The 20,619-nt window shown below is 58.6% G+C and overlaps 1 protein-coding gene across 5 annotated transcripts in view; it reads right to left on the reverse strand.

Moving 5' to 3' along the window:
* ELFN2 (extracellular leucine rich repeat and fibronectin type III domain containing 2) overlaps positions 1 to 20,619 on the reverse strand; it is a 51,857-nt gene that overhangs the window by 11,349 nt on the left and 19,889 nt on the right. Inside the window, exon 1 of one of the 5 annotated variants that reach the window (XM_032836602.1) lies at positions 400 to 1,323. The exons of the other annotated variants lie outside the window; for them this stretch is intronic. The gene's annotated coding sequence lies outside the window, so the exon portion shown is untranslated. Of the gene's footprint in view, positions 1 to 399; positions 1,324 to 20,619 lie in introns of those variants that run through there. 5 annotated transcript variants of the gene reach the window in all.

A 20,619-nucleotide genomic window follows, 5' to 3' on the forward strand; every position in this document is an offset into this window, starting at 1 on the left:
CAGAATCCTCCAGGCTATTCAGAGAACTGCCTTTCCCAGCTCACCCCTGCCTCCTCCAGCTGATCCTTGCCCTCCCCTGACATACCCACCTGTCCCCTGCCCCCTACCTGACCCATCCCCCAACCGACCCCTGACCCCCTCCCTGGGTCCCTGCCTCCCTGGCTGACCTCTGCCCCTGGTCCCCACCTCCCCGACCTGACCCCAGCCTCCCGACTTGGCCCATGACCCCCCCACCTGGCCCCTGACCTCCCCATACCTAGTCCCTGACCCCCCCCCGCACTGGGCCCATGAACCCCCCCACCTAGTCCCTGACCCTCCCACCTGGTCCCTGCTGGCCTCTTGAACTTGGCTCCAGCAAACCCCAGGCCCCGCTCAGCTGCAACCCCGGGCACTACTCACCAGTCTCCACTGGACCCGCTCTTTCACCAGTGCCTGCACACGCGCGGCTGCCTCTGCCTGCATGGCCTCCATTCATTCATTCAATAAACATTTATGGAGCACCTACTATGTACCAGGCACCGGCTAGGCCTGCCCTCCCAGCTCTGCCTCCTCCGCCTGCTTCTCCTCCAGGGCCCCAAGGAGTGACCAGTCCCTGCCTTCCAACACCCTCAGGGCAGTCCCAAGGTGGGGTGGCCCACGAGGAGCCCACCGGGAGAAGGGGAGGCTCCGGGGGCACCAGGAGCGGCCCACTGGGAGGCAGCCTGGCGGGGGAGGGATGGGCAGCCTGGGGCAAGGGGGAAACAGAGTCCTGGCTCCCTCCCGGGCTGGGCCTAAGCACCTCTCACGTTAGCTCATTTGCCCTCCTCTGCACAACCTCAGTTATCATTCCCACTTTACAGAGGAGGAAACTGAGGTCTCACGACTCCTACACAGGGGCTTTGACCCTCCATGGCACCAGGCTCTGGGTCAAGGGATGCTGTAGGATCCTGTTTCATCTGGATAATGCTTTAAAAACTTTTTTTTTTTTTTGTATTGAGTTGCCAATATTGAAAACTTCCGTGATTTCATTTCAAAAATCCCTGTTTCTCATGGAACAACCTGGAAGTTCTGGCTGCTCAGGATCCGCATCCCTGCAAGGACAGAGCAAATGCCCATTCTCCTCCCTGCCTGTCTGGCTGCGTTGCCCTCTGGCCCTGGCGCACTGGAGCTTGGGAGACCAGCCACAGAGGGAACCTCAGCGTGGAATAGTTAGAATCCCAGCCTTGGGGTGGGGGGATCCCATGAGCCTCCTGGTGTGGGGCCCAAGAGCACCTTTGTCCCTGCCTCCCTCTTCTGTGGCTCTGGGACAGACAGCAAACACCCCCTAGCTCTAAGCAGGCCCACGGGGGGGACCCCAAACTAGGGGAGCACGTATACACTCTCCCAGATCTGCTCGTCATCCTAGGGGACCAGCCTTCTAATGATGCTGCCTGGGTTCCTGGGTCAGGAACCTGACCCAGGTTCCTGCTGAGGTTTGAGGTTTACTCGCTCCAAACACAATTCCTAACCCATAAAACACTACCAGCTAAGCCTGCTGTGCCCACCAGGAGGCCTGAGGCCTCAGTTGCAGAAGCCACACCCCACAGACAGCTTTAAGTTCACCCCCTCCCCCCAAGTAGGGCCTGCAGCAAAGGGCTCTGGGGTTTCTGGGATGGCCACATGCTCCCACCCCTCTCCCCATAGACTTTGAGTTCCCCTAACTCTGCTCACCTAGGACACCTGCCCACCCTCCCACTGCCTGTTGCAGGTCCAGCACCCAGGGCCTGTAGCCAGCCAAAGGTGCAGCCCAGCCCAACCATGAATCAGGCAGAAGCAAGGGGACCCTCTCCTGGCCCTGGGGTAGCTTCTCTGGAGCGGGTGGGGGAGCCCCCAGGGGCCTGCAGCTGTGGCCTCAGAGAACAAGGAAGCTCTGTCCATGCTGGAAAAGCCCCGGAAATGCGGGGCAGGGTTGGGGGGGCACCCCATGACTGCCGGCTGCGTAGAAACCATGGCCCAGGGCGCGTGGCCACCAAGCCACCCTCCAACAGCATGGGCCTGTCATCTCGGGGTGGGGGGGGTCCTCTGATGGTAAGGCTGAGCCTCAAGAGTCCTATACCTAGCTACAGTTCCTTTGTCCTGAAACTCAAGGGCAAGCCAGGGACACCGGTGCCCCCTCCCATTCTGCTGGAAGGACGGGCCACGTTCAGCTCCGATCCTAGCTCTGCCACCCACCCCACATCGTGGCCCCCTGAGTCTTAGCTTCCTTTTCTGTACAATGAGACTAGAAGGGCACTCCCTCAGAGGGCGGTGAGTGAACAGCTACGGAGCAGAGTCTGGCCCACAGTAAGTGCTCAATAAACTCAGCAGCCCCTAGTATGGTCATGGCACCCTGGCTTTGGGGGAGGCGGGGGGGCGGGGGTGCCCAGAACACAGCAGGTCCTCATCACCCACTGCCCTACGGATGGCAGCCAGGAAGGGAGGAGGCCTGGCCCCCAACGGTGTCTTCCTTTCAGTCTGAAGGGCAACACACCCCTCTTTACCTGTCCCTGTCCCCTCTCACAGGTCCGGCCCCCCAAAGGCCTGCACCCACCCCCCCTTCTGCCTGCTCCCAGCCTCGGTTTCTCTCCCATTGCCAAAGCACAAGGGCTGTTATAATTAACGGATTATCTCAGTGCGACAGCTGTGGTCCTTTGAAAATTGGGTTGAATAACAAGATCCTGGCGTATGGTAATTTCTTTTCATCTCCTGCTCCCCCTTTCTCTCTCCCTCACTTTAGCCTTGTTACGCATGCAAATGCTCTTCCCGAATATCTTCCTCCTCGGGCTGGCATGGTGAGGGGACAGACTAGGTTCTGCTTGCTGGCCAATGACTTGTGGGAACTGACCCTTCTGGGCCCCTCCCGTGGGTCTGGCACTGGGCAAAGCGCCTGACACATATGACTTGTGCCCGCCCCCTCCGGGGCAGGGCAGCCCAAAGTCCCTACATCTGGCTTCTCCTCCTACCTCCCCTGCCCTCCCCCTCCACAGGGGCCTCCCCTGAGGTCCAGGTCCTGGCCCTCAAACAACCCCCCAAAGCCTGCTCCCCGCCCCTTACCCAGCATCTCAGCCCCTCCCGACGTTTCTGTTATCCCTTAGGTACTGACCAGACCCAAACCCCGCTACCCCAGCTGCCTCCTGTCCCCTTCCACTGTCCGCCCACTGCCCACTCCTGCTTCTGCCCTGAGCCAGCCAGAAGCCCACAGCTGCCCAGCCCCTCAACACCTGGAAAGCTGCTGTGTACGCCCTCCCACTGCTCTGCCCTGGCTGCCTCAGCCTCCTTCCTTGCCCAAAATGAATTTCTCAATCAGCATCCTCACTGGTCTGTCTCCAATCTAATGGCCTCCTTCAACCCATCATCCAGCAGAGGACAAGCCTCCTAAAGGCTAAATCTGAGGGTAGCACTTCCATCCTCAAAAGTCTACTGATCTGGTAAGATTCTAACAGCAGACCTCGAAAGTCAGCTCCTGGGGTCCTGCGGAGCAGGTCCCTGCTCTCCTCTCCTGCCCTCCTGCTTTCTCAGCCAAGTAAACCAGTCTGGTTAGGGTCCCTCCTGTAGGTTCCCGCAGCCCGTAGGGTTTTCTCCCATCACCACCAGAATCGGAACTGCTCTTTTTACCCCTGGGCTGAGTTCTTTGAGGGAGGGCCAGATTCCCCAGGAAAGCCGAGCACCAAAGACCCAGGAGGTAATAAATATTTAGTAACAACTGAATGAAGGAGGCCTGCCCTCTCCCTTGATAGATAAGGACACCGAGGCTCAGAGTAATTAACAACTTGCTCAAGATCACACCTTTTGTGCGAGACAAAAACCAGGATTTGAACCAGGTCTGGACTCCAACGCCAGCCTTTTCCATTTCCTAGAGAGGGCTGCAGGGGTCACCCTCTGCACAGATCTCGGGGAAACTGAGCCTCCCTCCAGCCTCCGCTGGACTATAAGAGATGGGGCTCCCTTGAGTTTGACTGTCAGCTAGCCCCATGACTCCCAGGGCCTCAGCCTGCTCATCTGTAAAGTGGGAAGGAGCCCCCCTTCACCCCATCTCAGGGGGTGACTGAGGGGGCAGAAACTCCGGTCTTGGAGAAAGCCCATCCGGCTAATAACATCTGGGGGTCTTCCCACCCTCACCTCAAACCCGACTGCGTTGCCCCTGGGAGGCACTCCTCAGAGCTTGGGGTTGGGTGGGGGTGGGGTTCCTAGGATGGGAGACATCACACAGGACAGAGAAATTCCTCAGGGAGAGCCACTGAGAAGCGCAGGGAGTCTGGGCAGCAGATCGTGACCCTGGGCGAGAGCTTCCCTCTCGGCCTCCACTTCCTCATCTGTGAACTGGGCCCATTAATGCCCACTTTACAAGGCTGCAAAGGGGACTAACCGTGCAAAGTGCCCAGCACGGGGCGGACACTGCCATGGCCACAAGGTGCTATGGAAATGTGATCGTGAAGTGTAACCCCGGGGGGAAGGAGAGGAGAGGGGGCAAGACAGAGCAGGACCATTCATTCCTGACTCTCTACCCTCAACAGCCCACAGAATAGAGCTCACACCCCAACATGTCGCCCTTGGGCCCCTCCCCCGCCCAGCTCCTACCCCATGACGTCCCTTCATAACCTGGGCAGCTGTTCCTGAGCCTGGGATGCCATTCCCGCCCTTCCCCACCCCCTGTAGCCCAGACCTCACGCCTCTTGCTCCAAGAAACCTTCAGATTTCCTCTGTGCAGGGAGAATAGTGGTCTCCCTGCTCTGCCCCCATCCCTTGATTCCATCCCCACGGAATCCAGGAAGGATCCTAGAGATCGTCTCACCCCATCTCACCTCCCTCCTGTTGTACAGATGGGTAAACTGAGGCACAGACGAGGGACAGCAGCTCTCCAGGGATACAGTTGAACCCAGGCATCTCTGCTGCTTCCAGCCCTGCACGCAGCTTCTCTCCTGGTGCCGAGCCGTTCAGCCCTTACCAGTCTTCTCCAAGCCCCACCGCCCCCAGCCCGGAGCTACCTGAGGACGGGACCCCATCTTCCTCTCTGCTCCCCAACCCCAGTGCCTAGCCTAAGGCCTGGCGCATAGTAGGCACTCAGTAAATGTCTGTTGAATTGAATTGCGCTCAGGGCGGCCAGTCGTCTCTGCTCTGTAAGAAAAGCATAGAGTTAGTGGAGCTGTCCCCGTGGCAACGGGGGTGGGAACCAAGCTGGTGGGGGCAAGGAGTCCGGCCTGCCCCCCGAGGACCCTAGGGGCCCTGAGAAGCAGAGGGGGGATGAGAAACTAAGTCCAAATTGTGCCCCAACAGGCAGCATGGCCCTGGCAAAGTCAGGGCACCCCGGGGCCTCAGTGGCCTCAGCTGTCCAACGGAGAGGACACTCTAGTCCCCCATAGGCTCTGAGGACTGTCTGGGACAAGAACCAAAAGAGACGGGAGGAGTGTAAACATTGACTCCCAGCTCACAAGCGTCCAGCACTCTGTGCCTGACACGCGAAGCCGGATGAGACTTCTACCCAATTCTACAGATGGGGAGACTGAGGCTCAGACAAGGGCCGCGTGCCCAAGGCCACGCGGCCCACGCCCCGGGGCCCATGCTGTGTACATAGTCTCTCTGCAGAGCTGGAGGGCAGTGGGGTAGAACCAGCCCCAGACAAAGACCTTGAACCCACCAAAAGGGGGCCCGAGCACAGGCCCAGACCGGCAAACATTATCCAGGCAAAAGGCCCAGCGTGAGCTCCAGAGCCGCGAAGGGCAAGATGAGAAGCCACGTTCTCCCCTCCCCATAGGGGCGAGCTCTGATTCCACAGCCCCCAGGGGGTTCAAAGCTGTCCTCAGATGCAAAGGCTGCAAAGGCCTCTTTTGCAGAAGGCCCTGGTGTTAATATAGATTGGGAGAGACTATAAATACCCAGCCAGGCCAAGCACGGCAGAGGACTGCACCGGGACCAGCCCGGTAGGGGCTCTAACCCCAGCCTTGCCCCACAGCCCTCCCCCCACCCTGGGACCTTAGTCTCCACAGGCTACACTCTGACCAGGATAGCTCGGGTTCTTTACCCAACAGGCTACAGTTCTGTGGCCCAGCCAGGCTGGCGAGGCAGGGCAGGGGGTGGGGGCGCCTTTCTGGGCCCAGAGCGGAGATGTGGGAAGGAAAAGAGGAGGCCACGAGACAGCCTCCCCCTGGATGCACCTGGGACAGCCTGGCCTAGAGCCCGGGAGCCCGAGGCAGGGGCCCAGACAGTAGCCACCCATTCAGTCCCTCCCTCGATCCGTCCTCCAGCCACCTTGAGAGTACCTCCCGCAGGGAGCCAAGGACCCACAGCCAGGACACAGCCTCGGGTGGGAGGTCTAGCGGGGAAGCCCACAAGATAAATGAGCACGCTGCCCCTGCCCCTGCCCAGGCCTGCATAGGGGCGATCCTCTGGTTCCCGTGCCCCGTCCCAGCCGGCATCACGGGACACTGGTTTTACACCTGCCTTCCGCCTGGACCATGACCTTGTCAAGGACAGAGACAGGGAGGGCCGTCTCACTCACCCTGCAAACCCTGGGTCCAGCAGGGCACCCAGGAGGCACTCCATAAATGTTCACAGGCTCAAAGGATGACTAAGGTGTCATGGGGGCACAGAAAGGGTACCCACGCTCAGGGCTGTGATGTGGGCCCAGGGGAGGTAGAAAGGCGGGGAAGGGAGCTCACTGTGCCCAGCACAGTTGTGTGCCCGGCCCGCACACTTGACACACAAGAGCCATGCTCTTATGCCCCCTGGAAGGATGAAGAGACGGAGGCAGAGAAAGGCTCAGAGATGTGTCCAAGGACCCAAGGCTACAAAGTAGCCCAGCATCCATAGCCCCCCCAGTACCTACGAGACAGGGCCGGTGCAGGCCAACTCCCAGGACAGCTGTTACAGACAATAAGAGACGTCATTTGCAGAGCCCAGGAGCCCCCAGAGGCCTGATCCAGGCAAGGGGTTAGTGTCCCATTTTCTCATCAACACGTCGAAACAGCCCCAAGAGGCAGACAGACCCTCACAAGCCAGGCAGAGACACTCTCGCTCCGAGAGGTGGTGTGGGACCCTCCACCTCTGCCTCCTCCAAGATTCACGGTCAAAGGCTGCAGACCTGGGCCCAGGCCCGACTCTGCGCCGGCCGGCTGCTGAGCTGGGCAGTGACCAGCCCTCCCTGAACCTCAGCTTCCCCAAGACCCATCTCCTCTGCCCCACGCCGCTGCTGCGTGGAGCCACGGGGTAGACAGAGGAAAGACGCTCCCCACCCCCTTACCAACTGTACAGTGCTGTCCATCATCAAGGGAATCAACTGTCACTGTTATTCTTTCCTTGGCCTTTCTCAGCCATCTCTGCCCTCCTTTCTAAAAGGCTACGAGAGTTTGTGTCAGCTGTTTGCACAGTGCCCGTCCCTATGCTCAGGGCCCAGGGACCGGGTACTCTCTTTATGCCCCTCCTGGAAATTGATTCTCAGAGAGGTGAAGTGACTTGTCCAAGATCACACAGTCAAACAGGAGTGCACTTAGCCATGACATGGGACATCTGCCCTGGAGCATCTGTAAATTCAGCCTTGGTGGCCGCTCAAGCCCTCCCTGGAGCATGAATGCCCACCTGCTCCCCAGTTTATCTGACTTGCCAGATGGATGCAATATTCATATCCCCATCAGCAGCTCACGCACCCCTCTCCAAAGCCTTGGGAGCCCCATTAATCATTCAGACACACCTGCATATTCATTAACTTCCGAATTAATACAGGGCCCCTTATTACTTCGGGCCTGCTGCCTGCATTAAAGACACTTCGACTTCATTCATTATTAAACTCCCCAGACAAATGATCACATCCCTCCTTCAGAGGGGGGCGGGGCCCAGGCCCCGAGCCAGCAGGTTTGCTCCCAGTGCCAGCTGCTGGGTGACCTTGAACCTGGCCCTCACCCTCTCTGGGCTATCTGCATGGTTACCTGGTAAAACCACGCAAAGGATAGTCTCTAAGCACTGCTAGGGCTCATCGAAGTTGGCCCCATCCCATCCTTCTGCACACTCTTCTGTCTCTTGCCTGCACTTCTGTGCCTCTCTCCAGCTCCCACGACTCACGTAACTCTAGTCTCCACGAAACAGGAGCCCATCCCCATGACAGTTTTCCTGGTCCTCCCCCACCAGTGGCCTCCCCTCCCGCCTTCTCAAGGATAAGGTCTGCCCCTGCACTGAGCTGGGTGGGCAGGCCACGACCTGCCCCAGATCAGAGAGGCCATGTCCCAGGCCTTATGCTAAGTCCTGCATCTTCCCAGCCATTTTCAAACAATCTCCACTTTACAGATGGGAACACTGAGGCCAGTGGGGTCACAGCCAGCTTCCAGGGAAATGCTGGGGCCAGCTGCAAACCTGGGCCTCTCTCACTTGAAGTCCTGGACTCCTCACCATCGCACCGGCCCCCTGAAGGTGTGATGCTTGGCCACCACTCGTGCCGGCTCCACTCTCCGCTGCCTGGTTCCTCTACGCGCCGATCCCTGCCTCTTGGAGCGGTGGGCAACATGGACCAAAGCCCCCATTCCCTGGCAGGTGCCCTGATCTATCTCCGTCACGCCTGGCGCTGGGCAGAGCCAGGGATGAAGCAGTGAGGATGTCACCGATGGCTCTGTCCTGCCTTCCGCCTCCCTGCCATGGGCGCCTCCACGCAGGGCTGCTTCCTACATGTCCCGGGGCCCAAAGCTTCGCTCCCTGACCCACCGGCCGTGTGACTATGGGCCCATTACCAAACTTCTCTGCGCTCAGCCCCATCATCTGAATCACACTTGACTCTGCCCTCTGCCTTGTCCATCCTTCACCTCCAATCCATCCTGACATCTGTCCAGGCTGCACACCTGTATATCCGAAGCCACTGATGGCTCTTACTCAGACCACAACCGCCTCCCAGGGTTTCAAGCATCCCCCAAGTTCCTCCCCGCCCCTCTGCTCAGCTGCCAGAGAGCCTCTCGAAATGCCATCTATCATGGACCCGTAGAAAGACCCTCTCTTAAAACACTTCCAGAAGCTTCCATGGTTCCCAGACTGAAGCCATAAATCCTCCTGAAGGTCAAAGCAGCCATGAGGCTTGGCTGAACTGCCCATGGCAGACCCTCCCTCCAGCTTTCCTCCAAGGCGGCTCTCCCCTCTCCCACAGTGACTCTCTCTTCATTCTTGTCCGTGGCAGGTGTCCATCCCCTCTCCACCCACCCGCCCACCCCCAGCACACTGGGGCCACCGGCAAACACAGTGTGCTCTCCACTGGGGCTCCAGCCCCACGCCGGTCAGCACAGTGATCCTGGGGCCTGAACAAACACCTCGGGCAAGTCAAGACAGCAAACCCACAGGGCTGTGGTCAGTGCCAACAGGGAGCCTGGTAGACCACAGAGGAGACCTCACCGCTCTTGGTCCATGTGCACACACAGCTCCCCACCTACCAGGATGAGAGGATAAAGCACCTCAGACCCCTTTCTCAAATGAGGAAACTGAGGCTCAGAAAGACAAAGTGGCCCCCCAGGTCACTGCTGATAAGCGGCACTCACCACATGCCAGACCCCAATAGGCCTTTTACACGAATGAACTGTCAACCCTCTCCCCAGCCTGGTGGGACAGGCCCTGTTAACTATACCCATTTGAGAGATGAGAAAACTGAGGCCCAAAGCAGTGATGCCACTTGCCCAAGGGCACAGAGCTAGGATAGAGAAGAGTCTGAGACCAAGTCGTGGCCATAGAGTCCTTCTGCCCCTCCAGCTTGGCTCAAATCCTCCCAGGCCCTCCACGGCCAGAGGCGCTCAGGGTGGGAGGCACCCATCTCCATCCCAGCTCCCTGGTGGCAAGGCCTTGAGCCAGACCCTCCCTGTCGGGCCCCGATTTCTTCACCTGGAAGGGGGTGGACGAGACGCACAGAGCAGAAGCACATTATCCACGCGCCTGTGGGCCTAGAGCTCCCCAGGCCCTGGGTCAGCAAACTGGTCTCCCTTCTGCAGGGGTAGGAGACCCGGGGTGGGACATGGTAGGGAGTTCACTCAGGGGGACAAGCGGGGTGCAAGGCCCTGCCTGTCATCCTGGAGCAGACCACAGAGCCAACAGGCGGCCCGAAGAGAGGCCAAGGAGACAGTTGGCTGCTCCCCAGATGCCGAGGCTGCTTATTAACTGGGAGGGCTTGGCGCTCAGAGGACCTGCGACCACCCATGGAGGCTGGGGATCCCCGCAGGGTGCTGCACTCTGCCAGCGGGACGGTCCACATCTACTGAGTGCCTACTGTCTACCTGGCCCGGGATTCCGGCCATGTTATGATGGAGAAACAAAGATGAGTGAGAAACTCATGCACCAGTGGGGACTCAGGCAAATGGAAAACCAACACACACACACACACACACACACACACACAAGATTACTGCTTCTAAGGAAACCCTCCTCCCAATTATTCTGTAAAATAAATAACCAGCCTCTAATTTCTCATAAAAAAAAAAAACCTCAGTTGTCACAGATTGGGGCTGTAGAGGGAGGTAACAGCCCCAGCTTTCTGGATGTCTTCTCACCACACTCCCAGAGAACTACGTGAACACACCTGGGTCCAGGACAAAAGCCACTGTGTGTGGGGACCACCCCCCTCCCCCAGTGAAACTCACTCCTTCCACTTTTTGACCCTCTGGGGGACTTCACAGACGGTCAGAGCTAGAAGCTCCCTTAGCCTATCCAGGCCCCGGGCATAGAACACAGAAGGAGACTGAGGCCTCTCCTTCTGGGGGGTCCCTTTCTGTCCCACCCACCAAAACAGGACTGCTCCTCCAGGCTGTGTCCCCGATCTAACCACAGCTGCTCTCTCTTACCCGTGCCTTCAGATGCCCCAGACCTGCCAGGCCAGGTCAGCTTCTGGAACAAGCCCACACCTGCCCACACGTCTCTTCCTGGTCAAGGTCACCACCTCCCACCAGCTTGCTCTGGACACAGACCCTGGCACTATCCTCAACTGCCTCTCCCCCCACCCTGGTAGATGATCTGCCACTTGTCCTCAAAATGTCCCACATTTGTCCTTTGCTCCCCACCTCACCAGGACTGTCCAGCTGCCCACATGGCTTTCTCCAGCCCCTCTGTAGAGCAGCCCAAAAGAGTCTTCCAGAGAGCAATGCTGAGGCTGCCTCTCCTGCTCACAGTCTTTCCGGGGCTCCCTGAAGGCCCAGGGCTAAAGCCCAAGCTCTTCGCTGGTGTGAGACGCTTCAATAAGAGGTGCTGTACATTCCCCACCTCCTGCTCCAGACTCAGCCCTCCTCACGTCCTCCACCCACCCCACGCCACCCTGGCACTGGCACCCCCTTCTCCCTGCACTCGCCCCCACACTGTGAACCCCTACCATCTCTAGCTTGGGCATCGCCTCCTCCAGGAAGTCTGCCCTGAACCCTAGGTCTGGCTTCACCATTCCACAGCAACCCTGTGTTCACCAGCACCAAGTAGCGTCCCCCTAAACGGTCACCATCTCCCTTCCAGAGGGCCAAGACAGCACCACCTCCCCTCTGTGTCCCCACTGCCAGCAGGCAGACTGATGCAGAAGAGGTGCCTGGGGTGTGGGGACTGAAAAAGCAAAAGAAGCAAAAAAAAGCAAAAGACCCGCAGAGCACCCCCCAGAGGTGCGTCACTCCCAGCTGGTCTCTGTCCCCACCCCACCACCTCCCCACTTGCTGAGGTATGCTCATTATTACTACTGCTGACAAGATAGCCTCCCAGCCCCTTACCACTGTTGTTATGACCATTAGGGCCTCTACCAACCCTGAGGCTACCATGTCCACCCTGGTCTCCGCCCACTCAAGGCAGCGTGGTCAAGCAGGTGCAGAGAAGCTGGGAAAGAAGCCCTACCGGGACCTGACAGAACAGAGCTTACGGGGCCCATGGGGCCCCATTAACAGATGAGAAAGCTGAGGCTCTGAGAACGAGCAGCTGACCTGGGCTCTCCCGCCTGGTGGGGCCAGCCAGAGGCTGACTCCTGCGCCCCATGCCCCTGTGCTGGACCCCCAGAGCTTCCAACATGGAAGGAGCAGAGTGCATGTTCACGGAGCACGCTGGGCTGGGTATCTTCGGAGGCCGCAGCCATGGAGGACAGTACATGCCAAGTCTGGAGGTCCCTTGCTCTGTACCCCTCCCAGCTGCCTGGCCTAGGGCAGACTGAACCCTCCTCGGAGCCCATTCCTCACCTGTCCCCATATTTCAAGGCTGCCCTGCAGGCGTGCGGCGTTCAATGACATGGTCATGACCACGGCCAATGAACTAGTTCACCATGGAGCGTCCCAGAAGCCCAGCAGATTCGTTCACCCAATCCTCACAGACTCCGTAAGAGGCGGGTTTGAACAGTCTCCCCATTTTACAGACAACAAAACAGAGGTGCTGTGTTCAAAGACGCTGCCCAAAGCCAAGCAGCTGGAAGCGTGGAGCCAGGCGCTCGCTCGGTGCTGGGGACAGAAAGCCTCGCTAGGGGTGGGTGCTCACTAATGATGTTAATTCCTTCCTGGCTCAGACCTTCCCTTTCATCCTCTCCCGCCTCCTCCGTGCAGCCACCTGCTGCGTCTTCTTCCCCTCCACAGAGCAGAACTCTATCATCCTCTACAACCCCCTCTTCCACGGAGCCTGCCCCGGGGCTCTCGACCGCCCTCCCTCCTCGCCTTTGCCTCTGGCTCGTGAAAGTCCCCCAGGCAGGTGCAGTCTCCTAACGGCCCACCCAGACTACCCTGCCTCCGCCCACCCTCTGCCCAGCTGCCCAAGGAAACTTCGGAGGCACAGCAGGCTTGTGGGTCACTGCCCTGCTCAGAAGCCTTTGATCGCCTCCCTGGTCCTGACTGCGGCATTCAAGACCTCTCGTGATCTGTCTTGGCCGTGTCTCCGCAACTCTGCCCTCCAACACCACCCTGTAACCCGGACGCCCGTCAGAACAAACCACTCCCGACAGCACGGCAACAAACCACACACACAGGTGCCCACACGTACACTGGGCCTCCCTGGCTCCTCTCTTGATCCCTCCTGCAGCCTTGATCCCACTACCAGCCTCTCACCCGACCCCAGAGCGGCACTGTCCGGAAGTCCCCTCCCCAGCGCCTCAGCCTTTCCCACTCTGTGTTCCGTCCTGGACACATCATCCACACCCCTGATTTCCAGTCGCCCAGCATGCTCCCCAGTGCTGGAAGGCGCACAGCCCAGACTCCTTCTCCTGGCCCGAAAGAAACTCCCAAGCCTTGCCTCCTCCCCAGTCTCCCAAATCCTCCTTCCCAAACCCCAGACCCAAGCACGTGAGCTTCTCACCCTCCTCTGAACTCAAGGAGTCTTGGCTTTTCCCCTTGAAATTCCCACAATCCCTTCTGTTTTGCCCCCACCTCATAAATGCTACTTTTTGTGCAGAATTCAGAGCCACCTCTTACAGGAAGCCCTCCAGACTGCTGGGTCATCACTCACCCTAGTCAGCCTTTCCCCTTGGCTGCACGGTCCCTGATGGCAGGAACCATTCTCGTTGACCCCCCAGACCCTCAGTGCCTTGCACAATGCTTGGCTCATACTAGATGCTTGAGAACTATCTGCCGAATAAATGCACTTCCCTCCTGTACCTTCCCGGAGCTCCAGGAGGCAGAGGGGACAAGTTCATGACCCGTGCAAATCTGCCCTCTCTCCACACCTGCGCCAGGCTCCAGCTGCACACCGGAGCTACCGCAGGGGGCGGCACCTTCCTCCCTGACACCCACCTCACCTGGCTGCGGGCTCCCACCAGGCCAGAATAAAACACACAGCCTTCCCAACTTCGTTCCTCACCTTTCTGCTCACTCCCCAGGGTCCACCCGGCCCCCCAAGGTGCTGATCTCCCCCTATTCTGCAGCCTCGACGTCCCTCCAGGAAGCCCCCCAGATGGAACAACTCCATTCAGAGAAGCTGACCCCCCCATCCCACCAGTCCTCAGGCCCCTTAGCTCTCCTTCCCCACACCCCTGTCCCTAGCTCCAGGCTGACTGCAAATTCTAACCAGAGACAGACTCCCACAGCATGCAGACAACCACCCTCATGGTCACAGGCCCAGGGACAACAGCGGGGACAGCCACTTCCTCCAGCCCTCAAGGCCCAGACACCTGTGTCTTCAGGGCCCCTCAGCCTCCTGGATAGACCAGGGCTGCGTGGATAGGGCTGGAAGATGGGTAGTCCTGAGGTCTTAAGGCTTCCTAGCAGGTGTGTGGCAACAACCCCCTACCCGAGAAGCTGAGCCCATCAGAACCAGAAGAAGCTGTAAGCCTCTGAGCTGTCACCCATTAGACAAGATGACAGACTTGGGCCTACAGAGATGCAGTGACCCCCCACTGCCTCCCCAGCTTCCTCCTAGCCCCGCTGTACCTGTCTATTGAGGGCAGCCTCTAAGTCCCTGGAGAGCGGAATCCCACCGGATTCTCCCCAAGACCCCTACTACCTCGCCCAGAGCAGGAGTTCAGAAGTTCCTGTGAACAAACAAATGAATGGGCGCTGGATTCAAATCCCCCCACTTCCACCCACTCCACCTGTAACTCGCCCTGCCTTCTTCACTAGGGGACCAAAAAGTAGAGATCAAATGAGGGCATTAGCCCAAAAGTGCTTTTAAAACCATACATCAGGGCATCTGGGTGGCTCAGTCAGTTGAGTGTCCGACTCTGGACTTGGACTTGGACTCGGGTCATAATCTCAGGGTCATGAGATCGAACCCCAAGTCAGGCTCTGCACTCAGCAGGGAGGTAGCTGGAGATTCTTTCTCCCCCTCTGCCTTTCCCCTTGCCTCTCAAATAAAAAAAAAAAAATCTAAAAGAAACACACACACACACACACACACATAAATCACGACACACCTGGAAGGGACTTCTAATTCCAAACACATGAAAACCAAGGCCGAGATGCTAGATTTCCTTCTTGTTCATTGAATGCCATCTCTCGTGCCCTGGGGCGGGCACGAGGCATCCGCAGGGATCAGAACAGACTCGGGGCCGCCTGGAGGAAGCTCACAGCTGGAAAGGAGTAGTAATTACAGGAGACCAGTAATTGCAGGGGGGACGTGGGAGAGCCTGAGACTGCCAAGGCCAGGTAGGGGTGTCCACTCAGGTCTCCTGCAGGAAGGACCATCTAGCTCTCAGGGCCATTAGAAACAAAGGGCCCCCAAGGAGCCAGGTCAATGAACAAATAGGCCATGCCACCCCACAAGCCGATGTCATCTCAGATGAGCTGTGTCACGAGCAGGACACAATCCCATGAGGTGTGCGTCTCCACCATCCCCATTTCACAGATGAGGACATCGAGGCTGGGGGAGCTCAAGCAACATGCCTCATGCCTCAGAGCTCTTGGGCAACAAAACAGGTGGTCTCTGGGCCTTCTGAGGCCCTCACCATGGAGGCAGGGAACAGGGTCTAGAACATTCAGCCTCTGACCTAAGGGCCAAGCTGCACTGCCGGCAGCCGGGTGAGCCGTTCTCAGACACAGCAAGGCCAGCCCCAGCCGCCACAGGCCAGGACAAGCACACAGTGGGCCATCAGCAGATGGCCACAGCTAGATCCGAAGAAACCCCCGCACACAGCCCAAACAAACCTTCCAGACGTGGGCACCGCCTCGAGCCAGGGAGGGGCGCAGCCGCTGGGAAGCGTGAGGTTTCCTGGTAACGACGCGGGGCCCAGGCGGCCCTCCCCTTTAATGCGTGCCAACGAAGGGCATAAATTTCTGCTTACTTAACTTCACAAATGCGAACAAGCTCATAAAAAATAAGTTATTCCTCCTCAGTGCCACAACACCCTTTGGCTGCTTAATTTTGTCTCTCCCCCCTCCCCCAGCCTCCTCTTGTGAGGGAAGCAAAAGCAGCAGGTCTGGGGGTTCCCACCCCCCAAGTGGGTCTGCCCTTCCTCCCCTCCACCCTCTGGGCTAGAAGGAGACACCTCCACAGAGGAGTCTGAAGGCACCTGGAGAGACCCTGCTCCAGCCCCCACAGCTGTGTGACCTGGGGTTCTGACTGAACGTCTCTGATACCACTGCCTCATCCACGGAGTCCGTTGGAATCACAACTACACCCTGCCTGCCTCGGCCGGCCGGTGTGAGGATCAAACAAGATAATCCCAGTAAAGTGCTTAGTTTGCTCCTGGCACCGCACAAGCCCTCAATAAATGTTAGCCCTTGTTATTATGTAAAGGAGAGTTAAATATCCCCCAGTTAATCCATTTGTCGAGTTTGCCTTCTGGGGCAAGCTGGCAGCTCCAAACAGCGCCCACAGACCAGTTTTGTTGGCCCCCACACCGGTGAGGAAAACCCGAGCTTGCTGCCATCGCAGAGCCTGAGCGCCCATGTTGACCACAGGCCCCGCCATGCCTTATTGCCTCACTCGGACCGGATTCGAACCTTTAAGTGACCTGACCCCCGTGGGCCCCTGAGTTTGCCACCCCTGGTTGCAGCCCCTCTGAATCTTTTCCAACAGGTGAGTTCACTGAACACATCGTTAGGCCAGAGGACGGATGGGGAAACAGGCTCACGGAGGGCCAACGACGGGCCCACGGTCCCTGGGGGAAGGGCTATGGGGTGAGACATGGGTTCCAGTCCCACTGTGCCAGCTCGAGAGACTCGAGAGACTCCCCCTGTCACACGGAGGAGCAAATGGCCCATCAGCCAGGGGGCAGGAAAGACAGGCTTGGCCTCCGTGAGCTCAGTGTGTTAGAGTGGGCCTGCCCTGAGCCTCACCCCAACCTGGCAATGGGTGTGCCAAGCCAGGGTGGCACTCCAATGAGCCAAGAATGACTGTGGTCATTTGGTCATTCTTCCTCTCACACCAGTCTCAGATGACCCCTTAAGGCCACTCCCCAGGCATGGCTCCCGGCTTTGCAGGTCCTGCCCCTGCAGAGCCCAGCATCAGAGGCTCCAAGGGTGGGGGATGGGGCTAGAGCTGGCCCATGCCCCTCGGGGCCCCTCCATACCCTCTTCCTTGAGGGCACCTCCAGGAAAGGCCTCGGCCAGAAATTGCAGCCCGTCCATCCACACCAGCCCCTCTTCTGACGTCTCAAAGCATAAAAAGCCACAGCCCCAAGCTGCTTCAGCCAGACCTACCACCAGCTACACCCCCGTGAGCCCCCATCTCACAGAAGTGGAAATTGAGGCCCAAGCAGGAGGAGGGATGGATTCCCTATGGTTCCACAAAGGGAGACCGGCCTTGCAAGACCTGTCTTGTGCGACCCTCCCGCCAGCACCAGCCGGGAAGATCCAGAGAATAGGGGCCCAGACTCACGCCAGAGACACCAGCCCACTGCCCCAGCTGCCCTCTCCAGGCCTCGACTTCCCCATCTGCAATATGGCTGACTCCAACACAGTGAGCCATTCTGGGAGGGAAGTCGGTGGGGAGGGTCCTCCTCACCGGTCAGCATGGTCATTCCTGCATGTGCCTCAACTTCCCCAAAGGGCGGTGGGGCTTCTGTGCCCTCTGTCTTCCCCAGAGCCCCTCTCCCTGGGCATCCCTGCATCCAGCAGTGGTACAAGGAACAATCTAGTAGTTACCAGAGACCAGACACCATACTGAGAGCTAAATAGGTACTGTTCTGCCTATTTTTCAGACATGGAAGCAGAAGCACAGAGAAGCTAAGTAATTTGCCCAAGGCTACTTGGGAAGAAAGAGCCGGTGGACTCATGGGCAGACCAAGGAGAAAGGATGGAGAACCCAAACCTGGTTATGGATGCACAGGTGAGGCAGAGGATAAGAGGAACACGGTGGGGATGGAGGAGGAGGACGGAGTCCTCAGAGGCTGCCCCGTCACTACCATGGACGACAGAGGTTAGCCGCTCCTAACAGCTCCCGAGGTGGCATACGTCAGTGGGATCTCAAGTTCAGGCCACAGTCATTCGGTCATTCTTCCTCTCGCACCAGTCTCAGGTGGCCCTTCAAGGCCCCTCCCCAGTCAGGTCTGGCCGTTGTCCGTTCCTACGGAACCAGGCATGGCTCCCAGCTTTGCAGGTCCTGCCCAAGCTCCCACCAAGCCAAGCATGGCCTACTGCAAACTCGAACCCAGCTTTTGGACAGTCCCTCCCACCCACCACCTCCTGATTTTCAGAAGAGTCCCCAAGGTACCCCCAGATGCGAAGGGGGAGAGGGTGGGGCCTGAGGCGAGAGGGGCGGGGCCATGAAAGGTGGGGGCGGGGCCTGACAGGTGGGTGGGCTACCCCCCACCCCGGGAGGTAAGGCTGGATCCTGGGTCTGGTTGCCTTGGCAACCTGACTAATTAATTCCGATTGGCACTCCATCTGTGCCTTGGCTGGATGGGCGGTTTGGGCTCGCCAGTGTTTGTTTTGAAGAGAAGGGGTGATTAATGGGAGGGGATGGGAGGCTGCGGTCCTGGGAAGGAGAGAGCCTGACGCCCCGGCCCCACGCGCACACTAGCATCCCCACCCCACAAAGGAAGAGGCAGACTTGGTCCCCAGAGACCATCCCAGACCTCCTTCTCCCAAGGGGGGTGGCTCAGCCCAGCCCAAACAACACCTGGCACAGACAACAGACGGCAGCGCCGGCGCTGCGCACACCGGCACGCACACACACGCACACACCGAGAACACGTGCTCCACAGTGAGGAGCCTTGGGATCCGACTCCAGCTTCCTGAGCCTCAGCTTCTCCATCTGCAAAATGGGCAATACCACTCCCCTAATCAAAGGGACAGCCCCAGCACACCTGCGGACCTCATTATCCTGGGGTCAGGGAAGGCTTTGTGGAGGGAGATCCTGGTGATGGAAACACCTATCAGGACCCAGAGGGTGACAGTCCAAGGAAATGGAATGAGGCCAGGAGGACTGGATCATGGCCTGTGAGAGGAGAGGGTCCCTCCAGGCAGGAGCGCTAAGGCCGGCCAAGTCCCTGCAGGTCTCAGAAGCCAGGATAAGGATTCTGGATCTTGGCTCAAGGAGAGTGCGAAGCCAGGGAAACGCTAGGGAGCCCTACCAAGGGTAGAGCGCAGAAGGAACTGGAGGGACAGGAGCGGAGACAGCAGCCTTTGCGGAGCTGCCATGAGGGTGGATGGGTGACCAGGAGACAGGAGGACCTGAGAGCAGGTCTCGGCGACGCACCGGTCACCTTCAGGATGAGGACAAGAGGCTGAATGTGGTGTTCAGGAATGACTCCCAGGGTCCAGGCCGGCAGCTGAAAGACAGCAGTGCCCACCCCAGAACAGAGAGCCTCAGAGAAGGAGCCACGGAGTCAGGATGCTGGATTAGAGCAGTCCGGGATGGAACGAGCTGAGTTTTAGGGAGATCCTCCAGAGGCAGGGCACTGTGGAGGCTGGAGGCCTGGGCACCCCACCCCCCACCCCATACACAGCTGCTGGGAGGAGCCAGGGACATACAGCGCCACCCTCAAGAGCAGAGAATGATGATCAGGCCTGGAACCTCACTCCCCTGCGACAGGCCTGTCTCCCACATGGCCTCACTTGGAGCCAGACCTCCAGGGCTCTAATCCGGGCCCCTATACCTCACCAGCCGTGAGATCCCGAGCAAGCCTCAACTTCCCCATCCCTAAAATGGACATAAAAGCAATGCCTATCCCACAGGTTGCTATGAGGAGGGCTTTCCCCTGGGTCCCCCAGTGGTGTGGGACCTCAAGGAACCTGCTCCTTCTGAGAGGGGGACAGGATACTAACTTTTTTGAGCACCTACCAACAGCCAGGCCCCCCCACAGGTGTTATAGACCTATGGTGGCGATCAAGGAGGATGGTCGAACCCGGGCCGAACCCTGGGTCCCTGCTTACTAACTATGGGACCAGGAGTGTCCCCCCCTACCACTTCAACCTCGGCTTCTGCAAATGTGAAATGGGGATAAGGAGGGTATCTGCCCGTGGCACGTGGGATTGTTGTGAGCATGAAAGATGAAAACACATGAGTACGTGTCACCTGCCTGGCACACAGGAAGCACTAACTAAATCATCATTACAGTCTTTGCTAACGTTCCTCCCAATAACCTGGGAAAGCGAACGCAGAGATCCCAGTATAACAAATGAGAAGGGCAAAGGCCTCACTTACCCTGGCATCCAGGACCCAGACTGGCCACCTTCTGATCACAGGCTCCTCCCTCCCCAGTCCAAATGGCCCTCAGCCAGGGACAGGGCCACGTGAGATTGCCTGGGTCGGAACCCTGCCCTAGCTGCTCTGAGCTGTGTGACCTTGGACAAGTCACCTCACCTCTGTGAGCCTTAAGTTCCTGCCCTAAAAAATAAGGGGTCCTATCCTTGCACAACTGAGTGAGGAGGACTCAACAAAGAGATACACAAAAGGTGTTCAGCCCAGGGAATGCATATAGCAGGCGCGCGACAAAGGACAACCATTGTGATTACTGATCGGATGGTAAGACTTGAAGGAAAGAATGATGGCCCACAAGCACTCCAGTGGGGTCCTGGGAGTGATGCCCTGCCCCCAGCCAAGCAAGCATAACCCCAGAGGGCTGCAGCCTGGGGGTCCACACCAGGTGCAAACCCCACCCCGGCATTCCTCCACCAGCCCCACCGCAGGACCCCAACCTGTCCACCCCCACCCATCACCCCCACCACCTCCACCATTGAGCACACAACCACATGGGCACCCACCCAGCCCCGTGACCAGCCCACAGCCCCTCCCTTCCCCCCACTCCGCATCTGCTCAATTAGGGAAACTGGGGAGCCAGGGAAACAAAGA

Source organism: Lontra canadensis, unplaced genomic scaffold (genome assembly GCF_010015895.1).
Source record: "Lontra canadensis isolate GAN:19392208 unplaced genomic scaffold, GSC_riverotter_1.0 scaffold93, whole genome shotgun sequence".
NCBI classification, from domain to species: Eukaryota; Metazoa; Chordata; class Mammalia; order Carnivora; family Mustelidae; genus Lontra; species Lontra canadensis.